The sequence below is a fragment of the Tupaia chinensis genome, unplaced genomic scaffold (genome assembly GCF_000334495.1).
Source record: "Tupaia chinensis unplaced genomic scaffold, TupChi_1.0 Scaffold000045_1, whole genome shotgun sequence".
Lineage (NCBI taxonomy): Eukaryota > Metazoa > Chordata > Mammalia > Scandentia > Tupaiidae > Tupaia > Tupaia belangeri.
The window spans coordinates 685,432-700,243 of NW_006159501.1; positions in this window are offsets into that span (position 1 = coordinate 685,432).

Here is a 14,812-nt window from a genome sequence, read left to right on the forward strand (position 1 = left end):
TGGGGGAAAAAAGTACTGATAAGATCAGTGGATGTCATATTAGGATTAAATTCTTATATTTGTAGAGAAGTATTTATTATAATTTAAAAGCTGTAAATAGCAAAATGCCACTTCAGGTGGCCACAAAACAAGGGTAGAAAACCAAAATAGATATGCTTTCAGTTGTGACTTTCCCAGTCAGATTGGATCATTCATTTTTATATTAGAATGGATGCTTAGGAGGGAAGGAGTGATTGCTCAGTTGGCTTCTTTTCTGGGCATATGGCCCTCTCACAAGATCATTCCTTACTCTTGTCCTCCAAGAAGCAAGATTTTAAACAAGAGAATAGAAAGAGTATCCAAAAGCCGTCCCTAGCTTTGAAAACTTTGTTTCTGTTGCTTCTTCTACTAATTCTTATGAGTAGTAGAGTCTTGGATGAAATTTATACCTCACCATTGAAACTAGCATGGTCAGGTAAGTTTCAAAGATTCAACTGTCCTTGGTAGAATCCCAGCACATTACAATATGTCAAATTTTGTAAAGGAAAAAAAAAAAGGAGAAATTAGGAAAAGAAAGTCAGTACTATGGGACCAGCAGATAGTGCAATGGTAATGTTGCTGGACTCCCACATAGTCAACTGAGGTTCGAGTCCCAGATCCAGCAGCTTAAACTCACTCCAGGCATGTGTGTATGCAGGCCCAAAATCCCAAGAGGAGAATAGAGAGTGGATTGCAACACGGCCATCCCCCTCTGGGGTGATTTCTTGCTTTCTGTCTCTCTGTTTCTCTTTATCTCTCTGGCAAGTGCACGTGTCCTATACCAAAAAATCTCTCTTAAAAAATATCAGTAATTTATAAACAGGGAAAGGACATTTCAGAAACTTAAACTCTGTAAATCCTATATGGTACCTAAAAGCCATATGGATGTTTACTATTCTCTTTAGAAATCTATGTATAATTATATTTACATCCAGTTCAAAATATATTTTTATTACCCTAATTCTTGGTCTGAACCATATGCTATGTCTCATAAAATATTTATTCTACAAACATACAGTACTCTGTGGAAATAAATAAGCATGCAAACCAGAATATAGTTAATCTAATCAGCCTTCACCAGAGGGTTGATTTTATTTGTTTGCCATTTGCTCATTACAGGGTCTTAACATCTCCTGGCTAAGGTGCTGCTCCAGGCACAGAATCCAGATTAGCCCTTTAGCAAACATTTTGGCTGCTGGTGACTTTGAAATAAAGTTGACATGTCCCCAAAAGGTTAGCCGTGGAATGAATTCCCACTGCTGAGTACAGAGTCATCATTTTGTATACTATTTTTTTATTGATGAAGAATTTAGAAAATGCCATCAAATGCCAAAGGAAAGCTTCTTTCTGGGGAGTTTCAAGAAATTAACAGAAAGGATTCTTGGGCTGAGTTCTTAATTTCTTCAGGATGTTTCTTTTTAATGGTGCCTTCCTGGTGACTAACAACTACCTGTTAGATCTTCATAGAAAAAAAGCAGAATTACTATGATGATGATGATGATGAACAACTGTATGCATCCTTACTGTTTAGAACTTTAAAAAATCATGATGAGTGGGGTTTAATTTACCTCCCATGATAGAGCAGAACTTAGGAAACTGTGCCTAATTAATAGAGTAGAGAAAGGGAAAATTAGTTAACTTTACAGTGACTACAGTTACAATTATTGAGAAAATCGATAGATACCATCTTTACCATCACCAGTAATACGTCTTGATATCACGTGTTCCCCAATATGATATGATAAGGAAGATACTTTCCCAAAGTCAGGGCCCCAGCAAAATCATGAGAATTCATAAGAGAGAGTCTATAAAACACCTGACCAATACTCTTCAAAAGTGACAAACTCATGAAAAACAAGGTACTGCCAGATTGAAGGAGATTGGGGATAAGACAATTAAATGCAGTGTATTACCTACAAATGGGGTATGGAAGAAAAATAGAACATCATTGTATGGGGACCAGCAGTTAGCGTGATGGCTATGTTGCTGGACTCCCACATAGTCAACCGCGGTTCGCGTCCTGGACTCGGTGTCTTAAAATTCATGCCAGGCACATGTGCGTGTGTGCCCAAGATCCTGAAAGGAGAATAGAGGAGTAGGGGTTGTGGCATGGCCATCCCCCCTGTAGGGTGATTTCTCGCTTTCTGTCTCCCTGTCTCTCTGTCTGTCTGGAGAGTGCACACGCCCTATAGCAAAAACCTCGCCAAAAAAAAAAAAAAAAAAAAATCATTGTAAATACTAATAACATCTGATGAAGTCTATAGTTTAGCTGTTATTATTATAACTAATGTTAACCTCTCAGTTTTTATAACTAATGTTAATCTCTCAATTTTTATGATTGCATCATGGTTTTATAAGGTGGTAACATTAAGTGAAATTGCTTAAAGACTATACAGGGACTCTTCTATCTTTACAACTCTTTAGTAAATCTAAAATTATTTTTTAAATTAAAAGTTTAAGTAAGTCATGGTGGGTAATTATGATTATTTCACCCATTTTGACGATAATATTCTTGCTCAAGAAAATGAAAGGATAAGACAAATATTGAAAGAAAACATTTGCAAAAGGAGTATCTGATAATGAATTTTCATCCAAACTATACAGCTCTTAAAACTTAACAAGAAAAAATGACCAACCTGGGCCAGTCCCATGGTCCAGTGATTAAGAGAGTCAGATCCCACCTGGCTAACTATGTGGTTGGAATCCTGAACCCAGTGACTTGAAAAACATGCTAGGTGAGTATGCTGGCATGCCCCAAATCATAACAGGATGAAGAAATAGAGGAAAAGGGATTGTACATAACCACACTTCACTGGGGAGTCTTTATCCCTCCCTCTTTGTCTCTCTATCTGCATGTACCCTCTGGCAAATTAAAAAATAAATAAATAAACAAACCTGATTTTTAAAAATGATAAAAAATCTTAACACTTGGCCAAGGAAGATACAGAGATGGCAAATAAGTGTATGAAAAGATGTTCAATAATATATGCCATGAAAGAATTTCAAATTGAAACAATGAAGTACCACTACATACTTATTAGAATGGCCAAAATCCAGAACACTGACAGCATGAAATATTGGCAAGGATGTGGAGCAATAGGAACTATCATTCATTGTGATGGGAATGCAAAATGGTACAGCCACTTTGGAAGATAATTTGGCAGTTTATTACAAAATGAAACATATTCTACCAAATGATCCATCAATTATGATTCTCGATATTTACCCAAATGTATCATAAACTATGTCCATAAGGAAACCAGAACATGGGTGTTAATAGTAACTTTATCCATTGGATCTGGCCGGTAGTGTGGTGGTTAAAGGCACTGGTTTCCTATATGGCCGACTGAGGTTTGAGTCTTGGACCTGGCTGCTTGCTTTCTCTATTTCCCTTTCTCTCTTTGCCTGTCTTTCTCTGGTCAAATAAAAAAACACTAATAACAAATGGAATTAAATAAATAAGTAAATAATTCTTTTTTTTTAAAGGTAGCTTTAGATAGCTTCATAATTGCCAAAACTTCAAAGCAACTGAGATATCTTTCTTAAGGTGAATGAACCAATAAATTATTTCCCTCCATACAATGGAATATTATACAGTGTTGAAAAAGAAATGAGCTATCAAGCCATAAGGAGACATAGAGCTCACTGAAATGTATATTACTAGAGTAAAAGCAACTTGAAATGCCTACACACTATACTATTCCAACTCTATATCATTCTAGAAAGGGAAAACTATGGTTTTGATCAATGTTTGTCAGACCCTTGGAGGACGGGGGGACTAGAACTGAAAAAACAGAGCACAGAGGATTTGTAGGGCAGTGAAACTATTTTGTATACTGTAACAGTGAGTACATGCCATTATGCATTTGTCAAAACCCCAAAATGTACAAGGTAAACCCTAATGTAAACTATGGACTTTGGGTGATAATAATGTGTCAATGAAGGTTTGTTATCTATAAATATGTACCAATCGGGGTGCGGTGTTGATAGTAGAGGAAGCTGTACATGGAGGAAAGGAGTACAGAGTATGTATGGGAACCCTCTGTACTTCGTGCTCAATTTTACTGTGAACCCAAAACTGCTCTAAAAAAAAGAGAGAGAAAGCTAATTAAAAAATAAAAATAAAAGCAAGAAACTGCTTGCTAGAGATCTCCAAATCTTATGCTTATACCTGAATGCTATAAGCAATTCAACTGCAACATGCCCTAAACTGAACTTACCATCTAACATGCCTCTACCACTCTCCGATTTCTGATTTGCATTAATGGTCTAATATTCCACCTGGCATACACAATTAATTCTCCTCTTCTCCTTTTCTATGCCTCAGATCTATTAGTTATAGTATCCTACTGACTTAAACTTATACAAGGGCACTTCTAAAAGTTCACTACAAAATGGAATAAATACAAGTTTTGTCCAAAAAGAAATTGTAATTCTTGTGTAGTTTTTTCATAATACACATATTCCATAAACTTTTTTTAAGAGAGATTTTTGGTATATGGACACATGCACTCATTGGAGACACAAAGAGAGAAAGAAACAAATCCCACCCCAGGCGGGATGGCCGTGCTTCAGTTCCTTCTCCTCCATTCTCTTCTCAGGGTTTTGAGCAAACATATGCATGCACCCTGTGTGACTTTTAAGTCATTGGGTCTGGGACTCAAACCACAGTTGGCTATGTGAGAGTCCAGCTCCTTAACCACTATGCCTCTTGCTGGCCCTCCATTAAACTTTTTATCATTGAGAATTTGGGTGCCTTTACACAGGGCAATATCCTTGTGTGTAGACAGTAGATTGTTCTCTAAGTGATTGTGAGTGCATAGAGAGCACAAGATACCCATATGGACATATATCTCTTTACTTCATTTTAGCTCATGTCAGTGCTGATATGTATCATTCTTTCCTTACTCATTCTGATTCATTTATTCACTTACTCATTAGTTTATATTCATACATTTTTCAAAAACTATACATAACATAAACTTGATTTGATTTTTAGGTCCTTCCCTGGGTGTAATTCCTAAATGAGCCATTGTAAACTCTTACCTGTCAAAGTAATAAGAATATCAAAGGTTTAGACTGGATCTGGTTCCTGCTCAGTTTTGACAAGTGTGTCTTAAAGTTCTTTTCCATAAAGAATGAATTGAGTGTTTACAGCAGATACTATCCTAGCAGAGAGGACTTTATATAATGCAAGTATTGCATAATATGTTATTTATATCCCTTGACAGCAGAATTTACAATGCCTCATTTAATGAGAAATTGAATGGAAGATGTGTTTGAAAAATTAATCCATTTTAATAATATATGGCACTGATATTGGCCATCTCTGGCAGGGTTTATACCTATAAACTAAGGGACCATGAATACCAATTACAGTAAAAAGTAATGAGATACGTATTATTTCCCTAAGAAAATTACTTTTTAAAATATGTATTCTGACATCCTCAAGATTAATTACACAATTATGCAGTTCTAACATGAAATCAGTAAAAATCTAAGCAGCAGTAAGAAGGAGTGCACATTCAGATTTACTAAAAACTCAAAAGCCTCACTTCTGATGAAACTTGCTTTACAAAGTCACTGAAGTTTAGTGAATATAGCTTTTCAATAAAAAATATATTTCAATCTTCTATCTAGCCAAGTCTGGGGACAGAGGGTAATTTAACAATAGAAAAGAAATAACAATTAGAACATTGCAATATATACTGAGTCAAAACAAAGACTGAATATTGAAAAGACAAAATAAACAAGGTTATTCACCAAAGGGAGTCTAGACAAAGATTTAAGAAGAAAACTTATTTCTGAAAGTGTTTTTACATTATTTAATGAAAGTACTGCTCTTGAAAGGTAAACATTAAGATGAATAAACTAGGACAGAAATTATAGGTGAGAAATTAGCTTTGAAGTTCAGTCATTTCCCATTTAGACCCTCAGATTCTGAAAATCCAGGGTAAGAGGTTGTAGAACTGACAGTGGTGCAGTGACACCCACATGCTCTCTCTCTCTACACCCACATGCCCCAATGAGCCAGCAGTCCTTCTCCAGAGATGAAGTCTACCACGTCACACTGGCGCTAATTTCAAAGTCAGCCAGCTCAAGAAAGTCTTCATTATATTAAGTGGAATCAAAATATATCTACTTTTATAATCATAGGTCCTAGTTCTAACCCTTGCACCTCTGAGAACCCTTCTGTCCAACACTAGTCTGCCATTTTTTGAAGAGAGCAATCAAACTCTTCTCTCCTTCCAGGTTTCTATTCTCCAGACTAAATAACTCCAACTTCATACCTTAACACATTGTTGGCTTTTTTCTCACTTATGTTCCATAAACATAAGAAACCTTTGAAGGTCAAAGGCTTTGTCCTACTCTCATCAAACCAGTTTCCAACATGCGGTAGATTTTCAATAAATGTAGTTCAGATAAATAGCTCCATATCCTCTTAACCAGACTCCACTCTTAAGATTTTGTCCTTCACAGAATAAGGCCATAAATGTTGTTTTCTTTGTATTTCAACTTAGGGCTTAGGCATAGGGTCAATAAGGCATAAAGGATTCACAAATGCCACTCTTCAATAGGATGGAAGAGTCTTAAGAGAATAGAGAAGGGAGCAGTGAAATTCACCCTCCAGAGAGTCAAAATAAATATTATCTTCTCAGAAGGAGTTGGACTTGAGAAAAGAACCAATACAATTTGACAAACCCTCGGTAAGAACTTGGTTTCACATTTTCTTATGTTTCCAATTCTTTGCCATGTATTTTTCCATTTGAGTAAACCCTTCAAAAAAGTTCCCAAAGGTTTATCATTTGGTCATTTGGGGTGACAAGAAAGTGCAAAGGTAGAGGATTACATTCCACTCTTCCTGCTCATCTCAGAGAGAAAGAGAGAGAAAAAAAAAAAAAAAAAAAAAAAAAAAAAAAAAAAAAAAAAAAAAAAAAAAAAAAACAACCTTCTCATCAGAAAAAGAGAAGAGGTCAGCAGGTGGCATAGAGGTTAAAGTGGCTGGATTCCAAATGGCCAACTGCACAGTTCAAGTCCCAGACTGGGTGGCTTGAAAAACACTCCAGGCATGGAGGAGAAGGGACTATGGTCTTTCCATCCCTCTAGGGGTCAATTCTTTGCTTTCCCTCTCTCTTTCTCCTATCTCTCTCCAGAAAGCACATGCATCTCATAATGGAGGAGAAGGGACTATGGTCTTTCCATCCCTCTAGGGGTCAATTCTTTGCTTTCCCTCTCTCTTTCTCCTATCTCTCTCCAGAAAGCACATGCATCTCATAGCAAAACAACAACAAAATAAATGGAAGAAGAAGAAAAAGAAAGAAGAAAGAGAGAAAAAATAAAGAGAGAGAAAGGTAAAGAGAAAAGAAAAAGGAGAAAAGGAAAAAGAAAAAGAGATGATTGGGCCAGACAATGGAAATCAAAAAGAGAGACTTCCCCAGACTCAGACAGTGATACTGCCTTGGACTGGAAGGGGCCCTGATACTCGACAAAGGAAGCACTAGTGTGAGAATTCCTGACAAGGAAACATATTGGATAGAAAATATATGTTGTATCACATTATAAGTTACATATTTAATGAACGTGTAATTGGAATCATAGGGCTTGTTCCAAATTAGTTTAATTCAACCAATGATCAGGGCCATCTAGGAGAGTCAACAGAGGCTGAAGGCCAAAAGCTCCAGGATATATTGTTGGCCTCCATCTTAGCTGGCCCATCTCTAGAGTGAGGCTGCTTTCCCTCATACTTCCCTTTCTGTTAGCTGATGATAAAGAGACTTCCATTTGTCAGGGTCAAAGAGGTACAGTAGTAAAACACTATGCTCTGAGGGGCTGACCTACATGGGAAGGATATATCTGAAATTTCACTGGGTATGCTGGGTTTGCATGCCCATGATACAGGGTTGGCAGAGGCTGGAATGGATCACAGTATCTAGACCTTATTGGCCATTCTCTCTCTCTCTGTCTCTGTTGTTCTCACTCATGGAAGAAATGAGCTTTAAAGAAAAAAAAAATGAGAATTCCTTTGCATAATGCTTTTCCCGGTACAGAGTCTGAAACTCTGAAGGTATTATTCTGTTCTTTGCCCTTATCATCCCATACAGATGATAAGTACTTCAAAAGTAGGAAGGTCTCATTGTAAGCCAAACAATATGATTGAAAGTATATACAAAAAAATAAAATAAATTCAAAAAAGGAAGAAAAAAAGTAGAAAGACTGTTATTCTACTGTTGTGCCATTTTACAATATACATGCCAATTAGAACTCTTCTTTCAATTTTTTATTCTACGATTTCAAATTCACATTTGATCGTTATACATCACTATAGCACACAATATGATTTTTCAAAGTACTCATCTTCTAAGATACACTTTTTAAAATTTTGTAATTGGTTAAAGTAAAATGGCAGTAATTTATGCACATCACACACTATAAACATTGGGCATAATCATGTCTACATGCTGAATTAGCCATAAAATTAAATATATTCTACATTATTAATACTTGCTTATGAGGAAACTAGAACACTGATTTATACATTTTTGTATAATATATCAATATGTGTATTTATTTATTCATTAAAAACACTATAATCCATTCTGTTCATATATTACTACTAGGAAATAAGAAAAGCATACTCTTGAATCAAATATATCAGACTGATTATGACAAAAGTGACACAGTAAAAAGTGCTACAAAAAAAATGGCTTCGTTTCATACATTATGAAATAAGCATGTTTTATAAGTATGTTTCTAAATAGGTTTGTTATAAATATCTAATTTTAAAATTCTGGCAAATTAGTTATATGTAAGGAGTCTCATGTTAAATCTAGATCACAGATCAATCAGTGTTTGCAATCAATGGGTAGAAATAAAATATTTTGTACATTTCAATAATTTCATTTTTAAAGTTGTTACCATGTCATGGTCATAAGCAAAAACTGGTATCTATCAAGACAGTTGACAAATGCTACTTGCCATCTATTCTGGATCAGTCATAAACATCTGGATAAAGCTTTACTTGGCTTGAACATGAGTCAGAGAATGTAAAAGTATTTACAAAATATTTACTTACACACATCTGTCATTTTATGAGGACCGTCGGGGAAGGAATTTTATTGCTGATACCAGTATAATAATTTCAAGATTTATAGAAAGGCAAAAAGATGAACTGTCAGCACAGAGACTACCATATCTGGGGAGCCTTCCCTAAGAAGATATTTTAAATATAACTTTCTTAAATACCCCAACCCACCCACATGACTTTTATAGGGCTCACATTTCTAGAAGATCCAGAATATTAAAAATTGCAATGTAAAGGTGGCCTAGAAAAAGGAAGATCCCTGGAAGTCTTTAGAATAATCACATACCAATGACCCTGCTGAGAAATGGTGTAATCTCATGTAGAAGAGTTGCTCTTAGATTATAGGAACATATTCCTTTAATGACTAATCATCATTCCTGCACGCTCTCTTGAAAACCAAGCAAGACTCTGGAGCCTAAGAAGGTGATTAAACACCTTTAGCCATGGTCACTAGTGTGAGTCAAACATGCTCATCAGAGATAAGCTTTCATTTAACTTTAGGATCTGTGTCACATGGGCCAGATCTTCCAGTATCCTTCCAAGTCCAAAACTTGGGAAGAAACCGATGGGGACTAGGAATTGAGCCATCTGAATTTTTACCTTGGGTCTGATACTAAAAAGCTTTTAAAAATGATTTTAACTACCAGAAAGTGCATGTGATTGTTTGCAAAAGAGACAGAGAGAAAGAGATAAAGAGAGAGAGAGAGAGAGCATATCCCAACACGGCAGTCATGTTGCAATCCCTTTCCCACCATTTCTCCTTCTCATCAGATTTGTGCATACTGGTATGTTTTTCAAGCCACTGAGGAGGGATTTGAATCTCAATCAGCCATGTGGGCTCTGATTCTCAATGAACAATGCTCAACCACTGTGCTACAGGGCTGGTCCTTTTTTGATAACAGTAAGTCAGTTCACTTTATTGGTTCTGTCTTCCAAAAGAACATATTTTTGCTTGAATCACTAAGTTGTTATGAAGCTCAAGCAACAATGTGGATGAAAGAGTTGAGTCCTTATGTGACACCATTGTATAACAGAGAAAGATGACATGTTTCTGATAAAGACATCATATTTATGAATCATAAACACCTATACATGAAGGCAGGGAAATAAATTAGAACCTCAGTCTCAATATTGCTGCAGGAAAATTGTTACAACATGTGAGCTTTCGACATTCAGATTCCAGAACTGGTCTTCGGGTTGCTATTATTCAAGCTACAAAGGATTTATTTCCCTTCAGTTTCTTGGAACCACATTTAGGCCATTTAAGTCAGATCTGCTTCTATTGAGATAGACTCTGGTCTAAATTTCTCTATTTGCATAATTCCTTGTGGGCTATTCCCCTAAAATACCTTCACGTGGAATTATTCACCAAAGAGCAAAGTGTACATTGTGCAGAGAAAGGATTATTATTCCTATTCCATGTATGAGAAATAATGAACTTTCATTCATATAAAAATTATAATTAAATATTTTAGTACCTTCTGGGTACCTTGTTCTGCTGGGTATAGAGGACAGAAAAAAAGGCACAATAGTGTCTGTTGACCACAATCTAGCTGGAAAGAAAGGAAGCTAAATATGTGCATGGTATGCAACTTGCAATGCTTCTACTTGTATGATTAAAGGTGACATGCCAACTGCAAGTAGCATGAGGAGTCAGTGATGAGTGGGAAAAGAACCCACATCTCCTAACAGCCAGGCCAGTGTTCTTTCTACTCCTTTACATAGAATTAAGGTTCTGCATATCTTTAACAGATGGCTCTGGAGCAACATTTTCACATACAGAAGAGATGCTTTTACAACTGAAGGTATCTGTTGTGGGTAATCCAGTAGGTAAGTATCTGAAATGTACAGAATTTTGTATATTGTACATTTCCTATTGAAATCAGTAATAATCATGGATTACTAACCACAAACAAGGGTATGTCTGAGACTGTAAAGGATGAATATTCTTTTGGGTTTGTTTTATTTTCTTTTAAATTTTTTTATAATGTCTACAATTTAATTGTTGTGCATCTTTATGGCATACAATATGATTTTCAAATCATGAAAGTTTCCTGTAATGATCAAATAAGGATATTACTATGTACATCATTTTCAACAGAAAACAAACAAAAAGCCCTTCACATCCACTCATCATCATCTACCCTACTCCCACGCATTCCCATGTATCTACTTGTTCTCTCTACTTTTATGTCTTAAATCATTCCATTTTTATAGGCGTAGAAATTATAGGGGTGAGGCACATTGTAGAAGTGTGGTGTGCATTTGGGAATCAGATTTGCAATGCTATTAAATACAAAAGTGAATGCTTTGGCAGGTGCTCATTCCTGAGTATGTGCACATGCCTAGACGTAGCGATGTATAGGCTTCATAAATATGCATAAACCGCCGTCTCATTTGCTAACAGCTATTATGCAACTGTTTCAAAGATATCATTCAGGCATTCTAACAGCATTTATTCCTACAAAGCCTATATTTGTTCATGAGCTTTTATGTGTAATTATCTTGATGGACTTACCCTAGAGTCAGTTCCCTTTATATTATCTTACTATTGTACTCATTTTTCATTCATCTCAAAACAACACTGTCCTCATTTACTCTGTGTGAATTTAGAAAGTTCAGTTTGGATCATTTCCCTTTTGCTTTGGAAAAGGACAATTTTGAGGACAAGAAATCTTCTGGTAGTGCCGAAGGCATCATACCTCCCACCACTCTAGAAATTATCAACTAGGTTGACCATAGGTTGGAAGAAGCAGACAGACTCATTGGTCCTGGTCGATAACTCCCTGGTCTCAGGAGGTAACCTTAACTGGGTCAGGCCCATTTTGAGAAAATTAAATTTCAATGAATATACAAATATGCATGTTATAAAGCAAAGTATTTTAAACAACTAAATATAGTTGATAATTAGCTACTTTTTTTAGTAATGTTCCTCTTCCATTTCCTATAAAAATGCTCTTCTCTTTGAATTTGGTCAGATTACATGATTATTTTTAGCTATGCAGATGCAACCTTTCTCTTTTTTTGCCAACTTCCTCTTCTATGGGTATAAAAGCAATGAGATTTGAAATCATAACTGAGATCGAATACTAACAAGGCAACCTGGAGAAGGTTGCTTGCAGCCTTAATTGCCTTATTAAGAAACCAATAATGGACAACTTATAAAAATATTGTTGTCTGCTTATTAATGTATATACACACACATATATATAGACCTACATCATACATACCTATGAATAACATTATTTACCACACCTATTTGTTGGAGGGATTAAATGAGATAGCATAGTGGGTTGTTCAGTACTTGTTTGTCTTCTTCCTTAACTTTAAAACTTACACTGATTGATCAATTGGGTATATTATCTAATATCTTTGCAAGCAGTCCTTTTTTGTTGTTATTACTATTTAACACCAAAACAACATCCATGTCATCTTGGATGGATATTGCTGTTTTTTGTCCTGAATATTCAACATTATCATAATGGCATGAATTGTAGAATCATATTCTAAGACAAAACAAAATATTTAAATAATTAAATAACTGCATGTAAAGATTTGATTATGGGGCTGGCAGGTGGGGTAGTGATAAAGGTGCTCGACTCCCACATGGCTGACCATGGTTCAAGTCCTGGACCTGGTGGCTTCCTTTCTCACTTTCCCTCTCTCTCTTTCTCTGTCTCTCTCTGATCAAACTGGAAAATAATACTAATAAATAAAGTTAAATAAAATAATAGTTTTTTAAAAAAGATTTGATTATAGACCCACACCACAACTCTGTAACTATATCAACCCAAAGTCAATATAAGATGATTTCACATTAATAGAAGTATTGTAACACTCACACAGTTCTAAAAAAAGACAACTCACCATTCTCAATAGCAGTCATTATATTGTTAAATATCTCTTATTATTAGGAAGTAACTTCAACGAGTCCCGTAACCTTACCCTAAGTCATTGTTATGTGTTTTGGGAGTATATTAGTGCACTATATGTTTTATTAGTTCATCTAGAAATGATATTGTTAATAAAGTTTACTATTATGGTTATTGATAAGAATATGATGAGAGCAGGTACAAAAAGATGGGAGATGAAACTATGACCCTGAGGAATTTTAAAAGAGCTAGATAATTTCACCAGATGTGTGACAGAATGAAAGAAAAAGAGTGAGGCAGAGACAGAGACAGAAATGAAAGTGGGAGAACTTAATAGACACTTCTAATGAATCAGTTTCAAATATCAATTCTTTAGTCCAGTCTTTTCATACAACTTCAGAGTCTCTATGTGTTGGCGCTGATCTCATGCAAAATTCTGTAGATTTTTCTATCATATGCTATTACCTTGTGTTTTAAAATGCTGTTTATATTCCCCTCTCACTAGACTGTGAGACTCTCCAGGTCAGAGGCAGTGTTTCAATTTCTCCTAAGACATGTTCCAGCATATAAACATGCCTGACACGTAGTAAGCATTTAGTGCTGGTTAAATAAGAGACTTAGTCACAGAGAGGGGGAATTGTCAGCATAAGAAAGGAGGTGCTTCTTTATAGTCATATTTAATCCACATGCTAGTTATGTCGGAGGAGGATTCACGCTAAAATGAGAAACTGAACGCATGCCCTCTGTGACCCTTTTGGTTCTGATACACTCAGGATGAGGATACTACCAAAACCAAATGTTTCCATCCAAATGCCTCAACACATTTTTAAACATTTTCACTATACAAAATGGGGGAAAATGTACATGTAAGCAACAAATTCTATTGCAGAAAGACCAGGTTCCTGGTAAGATAAAAACAGTATCTTTTTAAAAATTTTTTAATTTGACAGAGGGCATGTACACTCACTGAAGAGAGACAGAAAGATAAAGAGAAAAAGTGGGGAAAGTGAGAAAGTAACCCCAAGGGGAATAGTCACACTGCAATCTCTTCCTCTTTTCTCCATTTAGGATCTTGGGCATACATGCCTAGCTTGTTTCTCAAGCCACCAGATCTGGGACTTAAATCACATGGTTAGCCATGTGGGATCCAGCTGCCTTAACCACCAGGTCATGTGTAACCCAGATTAAAAAAAAAAATTAAAAATCTTTAAAAAAACAACGTTCTCTTCTCTGGATTTAGCTACATTTTCCTGCTTAGCACAGCTACTTCTTCAAGATGGTCCAACAAGTTTCTCAGTTTTTCCATTAGTCTCTCTTATTTAAGGCTTTCTAGATTAACAATGTGTTGCAATAGTGTCTAGTTGTTAATTGACATGGTTTAAACATATATTTTTTGTTCTTTGGATATTTGTCTCAAAATTTCAATGTTTGCAAATCACCTTTTTACTTTTGATACACTGGAAAATAGAAATACAATGTGTATAAGGTATATGGAGATATAGATGCACACATACCTATGTATCTATCCAAATCTCAAACAACGAATAGCTTAATATAGTAATGTATTTCAAATCTTACTACTTTATTTATGAAAACAGAAATAGAAATAATGGAGGAGTATAACGAGTCATTAAAAGAAAGAGTAATAATAATAAGAGAAACAAAGGGCAAATTATAATAATTCCACTTTTAAGCGGAAAAGGGCACATTTGCGTAAAACATCTTATTGTAGAAAAACCTGAATTCTCATATTAAAGTTGGGCTTTTTCCTCTTCTCAGTATGACACTCTGCTTACATTTGTAAGCTGATTGCTGCTAATTGCAAAATTCCTATGCTGTG